The sequence below is a fragment of the Dermacentor andersoni genome, chromosome 11 (genome assembly GCF_023375885.2).
Source record: "Dermacentor andersoni chromosome 11, qqDerAnde1_hic_scaffold, whole genome shotgun sequence".
Taxonomy (NCBI): Eukaryota; Metazoa; Arthropoda; class Arachnida; order Ixodida; family Ixodidae; genus Dermacentor; species Dermacentor andersoni.
In genome coordinates this window covers 17,132,947-17,145,497 of record NC_092824.1, presented here as the reverse complement: position 1 = coordinate 17,145,497, position 12,551 = coordinate 17,132,947, and positions in this window count along the sequence as shown.

Genomic DNA, 12,551 nt, shown 5'->3' with positions numbered 1-12,551 from the left:
AGTCTCTGCGCTAGGCCCAGCATCGCCACGTTAAACAGTACGGGCGAGATTACCGAGCCTTGGGGCGTACCTCTGCTAGGCGTTGCAAAGATACCGCTCCTCAGCTCGCCCAGGCCGACCGTCGCCGTTCTGCCCGAGAGGAAGTCCCTGACGTAGTCGTGGGTCTTCCTGCCGCAGTTTGTATTGTTGAGGCCCTCCATGATGGCCTCGTGGCTGACGTTGTCAGAGGCCCCTTTGACGTCGAGGGCCATGACGACGTTTTCGCCCTTTCTCGGCATTGTAGTCAGGACTTCCTTCTCGAGCTGCAGTAGAACGTCTTGCGTCGACAGGTTGGCCCTGAACCCAAACATCGAGTTTGGATAGTATCTTCCGTTTTCTAGGTGCCGCTGGATGCGCTTGGTGACGATTTTCTCGTAGAGTTTTCCTAGGCACGACGTCAGCGAGATGGGCCTCAGGTTCTCAATCTGGATTTTCTTTCCGGGCTTGGGGATCATTACGACGATGGCGTGCTTCCACTCCGCCGGAACTTTCCCTTCTTGCCACAGCGTGTTTAGGTACTTGACGAGCTGGTCTATCGCTCCGTCGCTCAGGTTGCGTATGAGGGAGTTCCGGACTCTGTCCGCTCCCGCCGCCGTGTTCTTGGTGGCCGATCTGATGACCTCGACGACCTCCTCCCTCGAGATGGGTCGGTCCATGTCCGGGTTGTCTTCGCCTCGGTACTCACCGCGGTATCCCTCCGGCTCTCCCGTTCCGTAGCATTTCTTGCGGACCTCCTCGAGCAGCTGCTCGTCGGTGCCTTGGAATAGGTGGATCAGCCTCTGGATCGAGTTGCTGCTCTCTCGCTTGCTCTTGCTGGGGTCCAGTAGGCCTCGGAGTATCTGCCACGTCCTGGCCGTGCTGAGGGTGCCGTTTAGCGAGTCGGTGAATTGCTGCCACCCCTGTCTGGCCAGTTGCGTCGCGTACTCCTCGGCCTTCTTGGTGATCTCCGCAATCTTCTTCTTTAGCTTCTTGTTCATTCTCTGCTTCTTCCAGCGCTTGGTGAGGCCGCGGCGTGCTTCCCATAGCCCCAGCAGCCGCTTGTCCACCTCCGGTGCCTGTTCTGTTCTGTCCACCTCGCGGGTGTAGAGCTCCTGGATTTGCTTCAACTGTTGGCTCCATTCTTCCGGGGAAGTGATGTCGCCGCCCAGTTCTCTGCAGTGTCTTCTGAAGGCGTCCCAGTCCGTCAGTCTGGTCGAGCCGATCTTTCTCTTCGTGTTTTCCGCCTCGAGTACTAGGCGGAGGACGTGGTGGTCGCTGCCCAGGTTTTCCAGCAGGTTCTCCCATTCCGCGTTCTTGGCGTTCTTGACAAACGTGAGGTCGGGGCACGTGTCTACACTGACGCTGTTACCCATTCTGGTAGGCTGGGCCTCGTCGGTTAGGAGCTCGCATCCCGCATTTTCCGTGGCCGTGCTAATCGCCCTCCCTTTCTTATCCTCTTTGGCGTAACCCCACAGGGGGCTCTTAGCGTTGAAATCTCCCGCTATCACTAGGCTGTTGTGTCCCGGTAGCCTCTTGGCTTCGGCAAAAAGTTTTAGAAAGTCCCCGTCCCTTTGTTTGGGCGAGCTGTATACGTTAATTACGAAAGTGCTCTTCGATTTCCTTTTCTTTTTAGGAATAATCTCCGTTATCACGTGCTCGATATTTGTATCCTTAATCTCGTCGTGAGCTATGGTGACGATTTTGTTACTTATGAGTGTCGCGGTATTCCCTTTCTCCAGGCACGTGTAGCCCCTAAGTGCCGGAGTGCTAAAGGTTTCCTGTAGTAGTATCAAGTCTGGCGCGGTTCCTCTGTGATAAATGAGTTGCTGCAGGAGCCCTTGCTTGCGCTTGTAACCCCTGCAGTTCCACTGCCAAATCTCTAATTGGTTGTTTCCTGCCATGTTGTAGAGGTCGATGGGTTAGTCGCTCCTAGGGTTTCTGTGCTACCGCCAAAACGGCGCTCGTTAAAGAGTCTTTCTCTAGAGTCTATTATCTTTTGAGTGTTCTGGTTCTTAATGTAGTTTCGGAATCCCTGCTCCTGGAGGGCCATCTTTTGTTGGGTATTCTGCAGTTCCTTCTGCATATCCTTCATCTGTTTCTGTGTTTCTTGTTGCATTTGCTGCATACTTTGCATAAAGCTCTCTAGCTTATCATTAAAGCTTAGTTCTCCGGTCACCTGTTGAACGGGGCTAGGGGTCTTCGGTGGCGAAGCTACCCTAATAGGCGAGGAGTACGAGGGCGGCGAGACGAAACCTAGCCGTCTAATCTCTTGTAGTTCTTTAATTATGTCATTAAGTTGTCTCCTTAATTGTTGGTTTTCTTTCCTTAGTTCCTCAATTATTTTGTCCTTGGTATTGTCTGTGTTTGGGTTTGAGTGCGGAGCATCTGGAAAAAGCGTGATGGGAGGGCCGGCTCCCCAGCTTACCTTAACTCCTCCTTGCTTCTGTTGCTGCTGCTTCTTTGGCTGCTGGCCCTTCGGAGGTGGGGGTGGCCAGGACCCGTCCCGGTCTCGGCTCCGGCTACGGCTCCGCCCCCTCTGCTGGCTCTCGTCACCCTCGTCCGAGAACCACCGTGGACGTCTGGCTCCGCCGCCGCCGTGGCTCTTGCTGCGGCTGCGGCGCTGCTGCTGCGGCTGTGGCGGCTTGCCCCACCGCAGCTCGCTCGCCTTCTTGAGTCTCATCTTGCAGTCCTTGGTGCCGGCCGCGTGGTCGCCCCCGCACAGCAGGCACTTGGGTGTGCACTCGTGGCCTTCGACAGGATTCTGGCTGCCGCACTGCCGGCAGGTCTTGGACTCCGGGCTCGGGCAGACGTCTGTCCGGTGTCCTTGCTGACCGCAGGCGTAGCAGACTTGCCGCGTCGGGCGATACGCGTAGCACCACATCTCCCCGCCGTAATATATGACTTGCTTGGGGAGACGTGGGCCGTCGAAAGTGACGACGGCGGTGCTGGATCGCCCGAGCATTCTGGCTGCCAGGACCTTTACTCCTTGGGTGCGGACGCGGAGGTTCGCCTTCAGTTCTTCGGCCGGAGTCCCCGGGTCGACGCCGTGGATGACTACGCGCAGCGTCCCCTCGGGCGCCGCGACGTGGCTGCTCATTGCGTAGCTCTTCCCGCCAAAAGTCAGCTCAGTGATCCGTCTGATTTTCTGGGCCGCTTCTTCGTCGTTGGTACTGATGATTATGATATTGGAGCCGTTGCGCAGCCGGACTATAAAGTCTTCCGCCTTACAGCCCTGGCCGGTGGCTGCCACCACCGCCCGCGCCACTTGGTGCGTGTGCAAGTCCTTGACTGCGAGTCCCTTCGGCCTCAGGACGATCTTTAAATCTTCGCGCGGGAGCGGCGGCAGCCTCCTCCTCGGCGGCGGCGCTCCTCCTCTCACTCCTTCGCCGGGCGCAGCTGGCGCGGCGCCTGACATCATGGCGGCGTTCTGTGATTGGATGTTGCCATGCGGCGTTCCTGCCAAAACCGGGCCTCCGCGCTGGCGTCTCTTTTGCCGACTAGACATGGCGATTTCCCATTCCGGGTCCGGATCTCGAATTAAATGGTTTACTTGCGGGTTTGACGCCGACGCGGGGGCCGACGTTGTCGCTGGGGTGCTGCCTGGGGTCGGTCGGGTGCCTCCTCCTCGGGGTAGGCCTACCGCCGTCGACGGTGCGGCGACGACGGCTTCGTGCGGGTCTTGTTCCATGAAATCTTGCGCCTCGGTGGCGGTGGTCAGTAGTCGTGATATCGTGAGGTGGTCGTAGCTCGGGATGTCGTGTCGGGCCATCGCTCTGGGTCCGCCTCGCCGCTGGCCAAAGCCGGGGGAAGACCTCGAAGCCCCGTACTCGTGCTAGGCCTCGTTAGGCTTAGCGCCTGGTCGGCCACTCGGAAAATTCAAAGTCCGGTAAATCCAAAAATTTTGGACGTACCGGCTTGAATTTGGTGTCCTCGTGGTCCGCTTCGCTTCCGGCGTCGATTCCCACAAAAATTTGGGCGATCTAATTGGTTTGACCGGGCCAAAACACCCGAAATTCACGGAGCGCATGTGACACGCGTCCGCTCGCGTCGGCTGCTCGCAGCGCCATCCTTCGGCTGCTCGCAGCGCCGCATCTCAGCTATTCTCGTCGTATCATGATGACGCTGGCATCTCTTTACGCAGTGAAGCTGGTACTACGGTTTCATAAAAACATGGTGCCGTTGGCTCTCAAGCGCGAAGATCACAGTGGAACCTGTACTTCATTTGTGAACAAAGCGTATGCAAGCATGAAAGTTACACATAGAAATAGTTTCGATCAATGAGCACTTTCCCCCTTTGAGCAGTTCCAATTAAGTCGATAAGAGCCAACAAACTCGTGCACTTTATCTTGCCGAGACAGCGAAGCGAAGAAAGCCTACTCACAACGCTCAAAATCATTTGCGCTGGTAGTGAACAGCTTGTTCTGGCAAAATATATTTGCAGTGCCTAACAAAGCATGCAGTGACAAAGTTACGCACTCTCAGTAGTACAACAATAACACGTGTTACGTTTATAGAATGACATATGACAGCCTAAGCACTCCATAGCTTCATACACCTGTTTACGGTAGCAAAATCAGTAAAACAAATCTCAACAAGTGCCGAGAATAGCAACCGTGCATAAGCTTACCCATGTCTGAGCTCCGTACGCTGTCAACAAAGAAAAAAAGCTCCATTCGTACACGTTTGCACCGCTAGCACTCTTAGAATAAATTGCTAAGATTAAACAAAACAAAAACTGAGTTATTTAAATGACGCCGTTAGCCACAAAACTTAGTCAAAACAACCAAAATCACTGGAGAAAACCTCGCCGCGGAAACTCGACAGCCAACTATCATGGTCGTCAGTGCCCCGAGATGCGGAAAAAAAAATTGCAGGACACTTAAGCTTCGCCTTCAAGAGTGGAACGCGACAGCATTCCCTTCGACCCGCCAAGGGGTGTATGGCAATGCGCTGCGGCCCAGCGATCACTTACGAGGCGCCCCGCATCGGACTTTGTAGCCACCAATCACGCGGTGAGCGTCGAGCAACGCAGCGTTCGGCGCGGCAACGAAACGTGCGCCTGAGCAAACGGAACGAACAAAACAACTCGGTGTCTAGGAGGGGGAAACGATCTACGCGAGCCAAACGTCATGATCGGCATGGACAGCTGGGCCGCGACGCGCCTCGCACAGCCCCGGATGGATGGATGCTATGAGCGTCCCCTTTGGAACGGGGCGGTGGGTTGCGCCACCAAGCCCTTGGTATTATGCTGCCAAATGTCCTACCTAAATTAAACAATGAAAATTAACAATATAAACGCTATAAACTCCCAAACCCAAATTTTCTGATCCCCTATTGTTAACTGTGCTATTGTACGTCTCCGTTTTTTGCCGTTTTCCTGCTTTTCGTCCACCAATCCTCCCATCGCCTCTTACTCGCCAATCCTCCAATCGCCCTAATGCGCGCGTGGCGCGCCACTTGTCGAGGCAGCGCCGTACATTGCGAGGAGGGGTCTTCTGTGTTTGCCGCAAGATGGCTCTGCGTGTGCGGAAAGCGCAGCAGAAATGTAGCAGAAACGTACTTCGATACGCGTTTAACTGCGACTTCTGTAATTTACGTGCTCATAATTACCGATATACGCAGCAGTATAACTTTCTACGGCACGTTTCTAAGGCAACACCGCGTTCACTATAGAGGCGCTTTTGACCCACTCTGAAACATCGAACTCGTGGCTGAGTGCTAGCATCTCCATCTCACACACCGGAGACCCTGGTTCGATTCCCACCCAGCCCATCTTGCAAGTTGTTCTTATTTATGAATTACCTTCCGGAATTTTTCGCCCACGGCCAACGCCGCCGCCACCGAGGCCGACGTCACCGACTTTTCGGCGACACAAGCTCCTTAATGCTGTCGCGTTAATTAATATAAAGAAAGTGCGCGAAAAATACCACATCACGGCGCTCAACCGATTCGGAGGCGCATACCTTCGTCCTCTCATGCTACTCGACGCAGCTGCGGCAGAAGAGAAAAGCATGTCGCTACCTTTAATAGCGTCCTCGATCACCCGCACCGGTGCGAACCGGGGGGCGCCTTGGTGCGCACTTTCATCCTCGATCAATCGCACCGGTGCGCACTGAGCATCCTCGATCACCGGAAGCGCACCCTGTTGGAGCGGTTTTCCGTTGCCCCGTCTCGCACCGAGAAAATCGGCGGTGCGCGGAGTGCAATCCCAGCAAGCACTGCGGGACGCGCGACGTGCGCGCGTACTGCCGACTGCAGAATCGCGGACGCTCTGGCCCGATAGCTGCGGTACGTTGCAACGGAGTTGACGGAGTTAGCTAGTGGATTTGTCGGCGATGAGAAAGGAAGCGCTGCTAGTTGCCGCAATCGATGAGCATTCTTCAAGTTCGTCTGACAGCGAAGACGACATTCTGCTCGACCTCGTCCAAAAACAGTGTGGTGAAGAGCGGCCGAAAGTGGACAGGTTCATTGAACGGGTCGTCAGGATTAATTATAAAATTCATTGGTGTTTGCTTGCAACCAGGTATGTCGGAGCACGCAGTTTGACAAGGTTCGAGCGCTTGCCGCAGATGCTCAGCATCTGCAAACAATAAAATATGCGCGTGCGCGTGTTCGCGCACGTTTTGCGCGCCAGGGGCAAAGTAGCGCTGCATGCAAGCACTCTGCGCAGGGTGCAGTTTTGTCCTCGATGTTGACCCTCCGCAGTGCGGCACCACGGCGGGGCAAAGCGCACCATTCTGGTTTCGGGGCAACCTCGGGGCAAGGTGATCGAGGACGCTATAAGTTTTATTCAGGGCGCTCCTGCGCCATCCCTCGCGCACGGCGCGCGAGCCTTGCTCTCTTCGCTCCTCCTCCAATGCCACCCCTGTGAGGCGGCAATCAGAGCGCCGGCTCGGTATCGGCTTACGACGATGATGTACTGCGGTCCAAGGCTTTGCCCGAGCGTCAAACGCACCGCCGCCACCGTTCACCACTGCGAGTTGCCCTTCAACGTAATAGAGGCGACCGCGCGAGAGCGCGCGGTGTTCTCCGGTTTCCGAAGCGCCGGCTCGGTATCAGAGGTGGGCGCTTCCCAAGCCGAAACGCAGAGCCACCCTCAGTTGCATGGAGGAAGGAAACTGAGGAGAGGCCCTACCCCCTCGGGCGCGCTAGGAGAAAAATGCGGAGGAAATGACGTAGTAGGTTCTCGTACATGTTGCTGTTTTTTTTTATTTCTTTGCTGTAGCGGCCACGCCTTTCGGGCCACAATCGCGGCTTTGTTATGGTTCTGTGCGCTCACACGTGTTGATCCATAGGTTTCGTACCGTGGCAAAGGCGCCGTGCGGGCAGGTTCGCGTTGGTCTCCTAGTTTTGTTGCGCTGCGTTATCTGGACCATGCTTTCCCAGATGTTGCTGTGGCTAAGTGGAACAGGAGGAACTAAAGTTCAGGAAATGAACGAATGAGGAATATCGGCGGGGAATCTTGCCCTCTTTGCCGGAATCTTGCTAACGTGTTATCGCAGACCGAAACCGATGCGTTTTCGAATACGCCTCGCAGATCAGTGATTCCTGCATTTGACGGCGCATATGGTGCATTTGCGGCACCTAGAACGTACGTTATGAATGCATAGTTCGTGTTCAGTAACAGCTTGCTTTTGTGCATATTAAAACACATGTTGCTTAACTGTTGTTTGTTACTCGCAGTACTCGCGAGAGCCCGAAGTCTTTTAAGCAGATCGCGTTCGAGGCTCATCATGCATACCCGCACAGGTGTACCTCAATACACGTGCTGATAGAGCGTACGTTACGCAGAATATGTGCATTTTGCAGCCCTCAGCACCGTGCGCCTGCCAGCCGAAGTTTCATCCTGGAAGATGGGAAACAAGCGGATGCTTTGACTAAAGGAACGAATCCTCCCTACCGCAGGCGTATCTTATCTGCGCGCGCGAGAAGCGCAGGGAAGTGAAGGTTAGCGGATGCTCTGCAAGAGTCGGCAATGCTCCACAGAACGTACGTCTGCGAGCACATCAAACGGCTGTTCCATATGGTTGCATGTGGGCCGGTTCTGCGCGCGTACTGTTCTGCACCGTGCGCCGGCTATCGCAAAACTTTGGTTCCGTCATGCTTCACTTACCGTGGTAAGAAGGCACCTCAGGCAGCAGTCAATGAATCGAAACGCTGAGTCAGAAATGACATTCTGCCTCCTCGTCGGTGCGCTGTCGCAGTGATGCGCGGCCACCCGAAGTTTGTTCAATAAAGCACGACGATTCCTCAATCTAGAATGTGTTTGTGCTCATAAATTCCAAATTAATCGCAAATGGGTTGGTGTTATGTACGGGTCTCCAGTGCGTTAGTGCAGTGCAGTGAGAATCCGTACATCTTTTTTCGTATCGCCAGACGTCGAGCTTGCAAGACCTATAGCCCAAGCAGAGAAAAGCAAGTAGAAGGCAGCGATAAAGGTGACCTTCTTTTAAAAAAAACACGCGAAAACTGGGCAGCGGCCGGTACATGCGGTAACTGAGAACAGTTCAGTTGGCTCGCCTTATAAGACGTTTATTTTTGAAAAAGCCGGTAAAAGCAGCCGATTCGACGTCACGGCCTAATTTGCGAAGTTCATTATGAACTTCTTTTAACATGACTTCGGCAACGGTAATGCAATGAGACATCGCGGTTGTTTAGTACTACTGCGGAGAGCGCGCGTCCGAGCAACCCGGTAGCGCGCAGCTCGGCTTGGCTTCGCGAGAAATGTAAACAAGAGAGCTGGCCCGATAGGCGGAGAAGCACCATGAACAACTCCAACTTCCGGCTTCACTTTAGCTTCACAAAGAGTGATGATCAGGGCCTCTCCTGACTTTCCTTCCTGCATGCTCAGTTGACTCGCTAGCAGCGTAAGCGTCCGCCGCTGCCACCTCTTCGCCGCGCAGCATTCGTGTGCGCGTACGCGCTGCCTCCCACAACCTCTCGATAAGCGAGGCAGTTGCTCCAAGCTACGCTCCGTTTGCGGCTGTTGGTGCGAAATGTTCCGCACGAGACGAAATGTCCGAGGCTCAAAGATTGCTTATATCATAATACAAGCTGTCTGCATATATCAATAGTTCATTCCCAGCCAATTGCTGAGCCATGAGCGAGGCAACGGTTGGAAGCCCTTCGTCTGCCGCTGCTGCTAAACGAACTGCCCTTGCAGAGGCCGAAAGCTGATTTTGTGTGTAACTGTACCTACGTACATATTTTCCATGAATGTTTTGCCCCAATATATCGAAAAGCCGAATCAGCTGAAGAGCTCCGCTCACATTTCGCATTAGGAGGTAACGTATTCGTCGGCAATTTTTTTCTCCCCTTTTTATTCGACGCCATCACGTTTCTTTTTTTTTTTCGCTCACCATAGTCCGATGTGAGCGGACGCGTTTTGAGCGCGCTCCGTCGAAATCGGCCGCTTGGCCGGCGCTTAGCTGGCAGCCTTTGCTGCGCTCGCTGTTGGTTTCCACGTTATCTCCCGCTTGCAGTAGCAGCTATCTGGCGCGCTGTTTTCCGAACCCGCCAGCGACACCGCCACCCGGCTGGCTACCAGCGGCCATCGCTGCTACTATTACTCACGACAAAACTTCGTGCTTTGGTAGCCTCGTCGGAGCAGCTCGTGCTCCCTAACGATGTACCACTGCCTGAGGACATGGGCCTAAAGGCTCCGGACAACCAGGCTGCCTCGCTTACGCCGCTGACTTAAGGAGGTATGGTAGAGTAAATGGTACATGTTAGTTTTAACGTATTATTTTAGAAAAGCCTCCTGATATTCGCATCAAATTTCACGTGCTTACAAAAGACGCTCTTGGGTACAACACAATACACTTTGTTTGTGTCTAGGTGGTTTACCTTTCCTGTGGCCCACTCCCAAAATTTTGGGTGTGTTTAATTATTTGGTGTACCTTTTCTCCACAATCACGCAGAGGAATGTGATGGTATTACACAGTGTTATTCTAAATACCCATAGGTAATATCTCAACTAAAGAGCTTTCATATCAACTTAGGGGTTCCCACCCAAAGGAAATATATCTCTGCTTGCACAAAACCACAAGGGGGGTTTCCTGTAGCGTAAATTTTTCCAGTGTTATCATTCATATCATCAGAGATTTCCTTCAGTTCAGAATATTCATGACTGGTTGTAGTACATGTGTACAAAGTTTCACTGGTATGGATGAACACTTTCTGAGAAAAGGTACACTGAACTTGAAAAATTCATAAAAAATGCAATTTAAAAAAATGATGTTTTATGTTCGAGTACTGCTTGTGGATGCTCAAATTGCCCCAGGAGACTGCATTTCACCGCCGACTTTCTTGCAGGTGTGTCCAAAAGCCTTTTTAGTCTTCCTTTTTATCCGTTGTCTGTCCTCGCTCTCGGCAGAGTCATAGAATTCTGCCTTGTCAATAGGCTTTTTGTCCATCCTGTCGAGGGCAATATAAAACAGACTTGGAAAAATTCCATGGGCCTCAAGAACAGCTTTTCGTGCAGAATTACCGTCATTGTAGTAGGCTGCATCACTGTTAGTTGCTGTCTTCAATGTGTTAGCACCGACGAAGTTTTGTTAGGGTAGCAGCACCAGATGCGTTGGTCTAGAGACTCGTTGGTGTTCTGTGTTTGTCCATGAATACATTTGCTCAAAAGACCGATTACCTTTCAAGTTCTGTTTTTGTTCCATTTGTTGGACGATCATGCCATCTTCTAGGCAAGTAAAACATTTGAAACTCGAAACATAGGCGACCACGACCCCGTAAGGAAAAGCAAGAGTTTGACGTAATAGTTCATTTCTACAAAGGACTATTACGTCAAACTCTTGCTTCGAGTTGTTAACAAATTCTACTCCGCCCTGACATCTGCTAGCCGCCTGGTTAGCTCACATGATAGAGCGGTTGCCCCAGAAAGGCAGTGGCTTCGGGTTCTAGCCCCGGACCAGAAGAAATTTTTCATCAACTACGATACTTTTCTTTCGAGGAACCCGTATGGGATTCCTTTGTGACAATTGTGACAATTGTTCCTTTGTGACAATGGGTGGATGTCCCATTTTCTTCAAATTGATTTATGATATTTTAGTACAAATCATTTACTTACCACAAACGCAAACAAGCAAAAAATAAAAACCACGCCATAACTAAAAAACCCGCGAACAATAATGATAAACAAGCCGGCCTCCGTCTGCCATCTTTAAAGCCAAGGCGCGCAGCACACTTCGGTGCGACATTTGGGCAGCTTTGAGCGGGTGCTCGAGGTCGCGCTTCCGCAGGTTTGTTTCCCATAGTGCAGTGCCTTTTTCTGTGCCAAAATTGTAAATGCGATTTTTGGGTGGTTTACTCTATCAACCCCCTTAAATGAGGAACTTGGCCGCCGCTGCCATGCCTTCAAGGGTGCTGCTGCTGTCGGACACCAACCTCTTCTCCGCACTCATGGATCTTGAGGAACAGCATGGCATTTAAGGGAAGTCTGCGAATAATTTTACCAAGCGCGTGCCATCTCTACCGCACCGAACGGAGAAAAATGTGCGCGAGGCTCGCTCATGCCGACGCCCCAACGACAGTACACGAGCATACCCAGGTATTAGTCCTATGCGACAGACGCACGTCGAATACTTGCTGCTCTCGTTAGTCGCCATGACGAAGAGGACAACTGGATACCAGTTGGTTATCGACGGACAAAGCACAACCGTGTGACGGACGCGGCGACGCCGAGCTCAGGTGCCCCGCATAAACGTCAACACACCATCATCCTTCGGCCTAAGCAGCCGTGCCACATTATGGATGAGCAGTTCATACAGTTAGACAGAGTCATAATGCACCACACTTCGGCTCATCTCAGCCTCTCTGAGGAAGACTCAATACCGGAGTTCTCGGTTCGCTACTTAAGCCAGAGCAATCAGCTCGTAGTCGACGCGAGGGAAACCGATGTGCGCAGCGCTCTTCACGCAGTAGCACTCTGGCAGCAAGATGCTCTACATGCGGTCTGCGCCAACACGAAGAAGGCACACAGTTCCTGAAGGCAGAACGGACGTGCCGCAGTTGTGGTGGTTCTCATTTGACCACAGCCACAAACTGACCAAAATGACGACAAGTCAACAAGAAAATTAAACAAATACGCTAGCCAGCTGCCATAATGCCACGTAGGAAACGGCAGACACAGGTGCATCAGCACCGCTATCCCGAGAGCGGAACAGAACAAAACTCGTCTAGACCCATGCTAAGGGCAAGGCGCCAGAATGTCTACACCCGGCCACCTGTACCCCCAGCGGCACAGTCTGCAGCCAGCGGAAAAGCCACCTTCTCGGATGTAAAACGGGAACAAGGTGAATGCAGGAGCCAACGTTTCGACAAGTGGACTTGTCTGCTTCTAGGCGACGTATGCTTTCCTCACCACAGTATATATAGGTGGGGTTTTTCTAAAGGGGAGAGGGAGTGAGGCGGGAGGATAAGGAAACGAGGGAAAATGTTTCAGCGTGTTGATTTGAGAGTAGAGGAACACTGCGTACAAGGTCAAAGCCAGGGCACCAACCCCCCCACCCCACCCCGGTCTG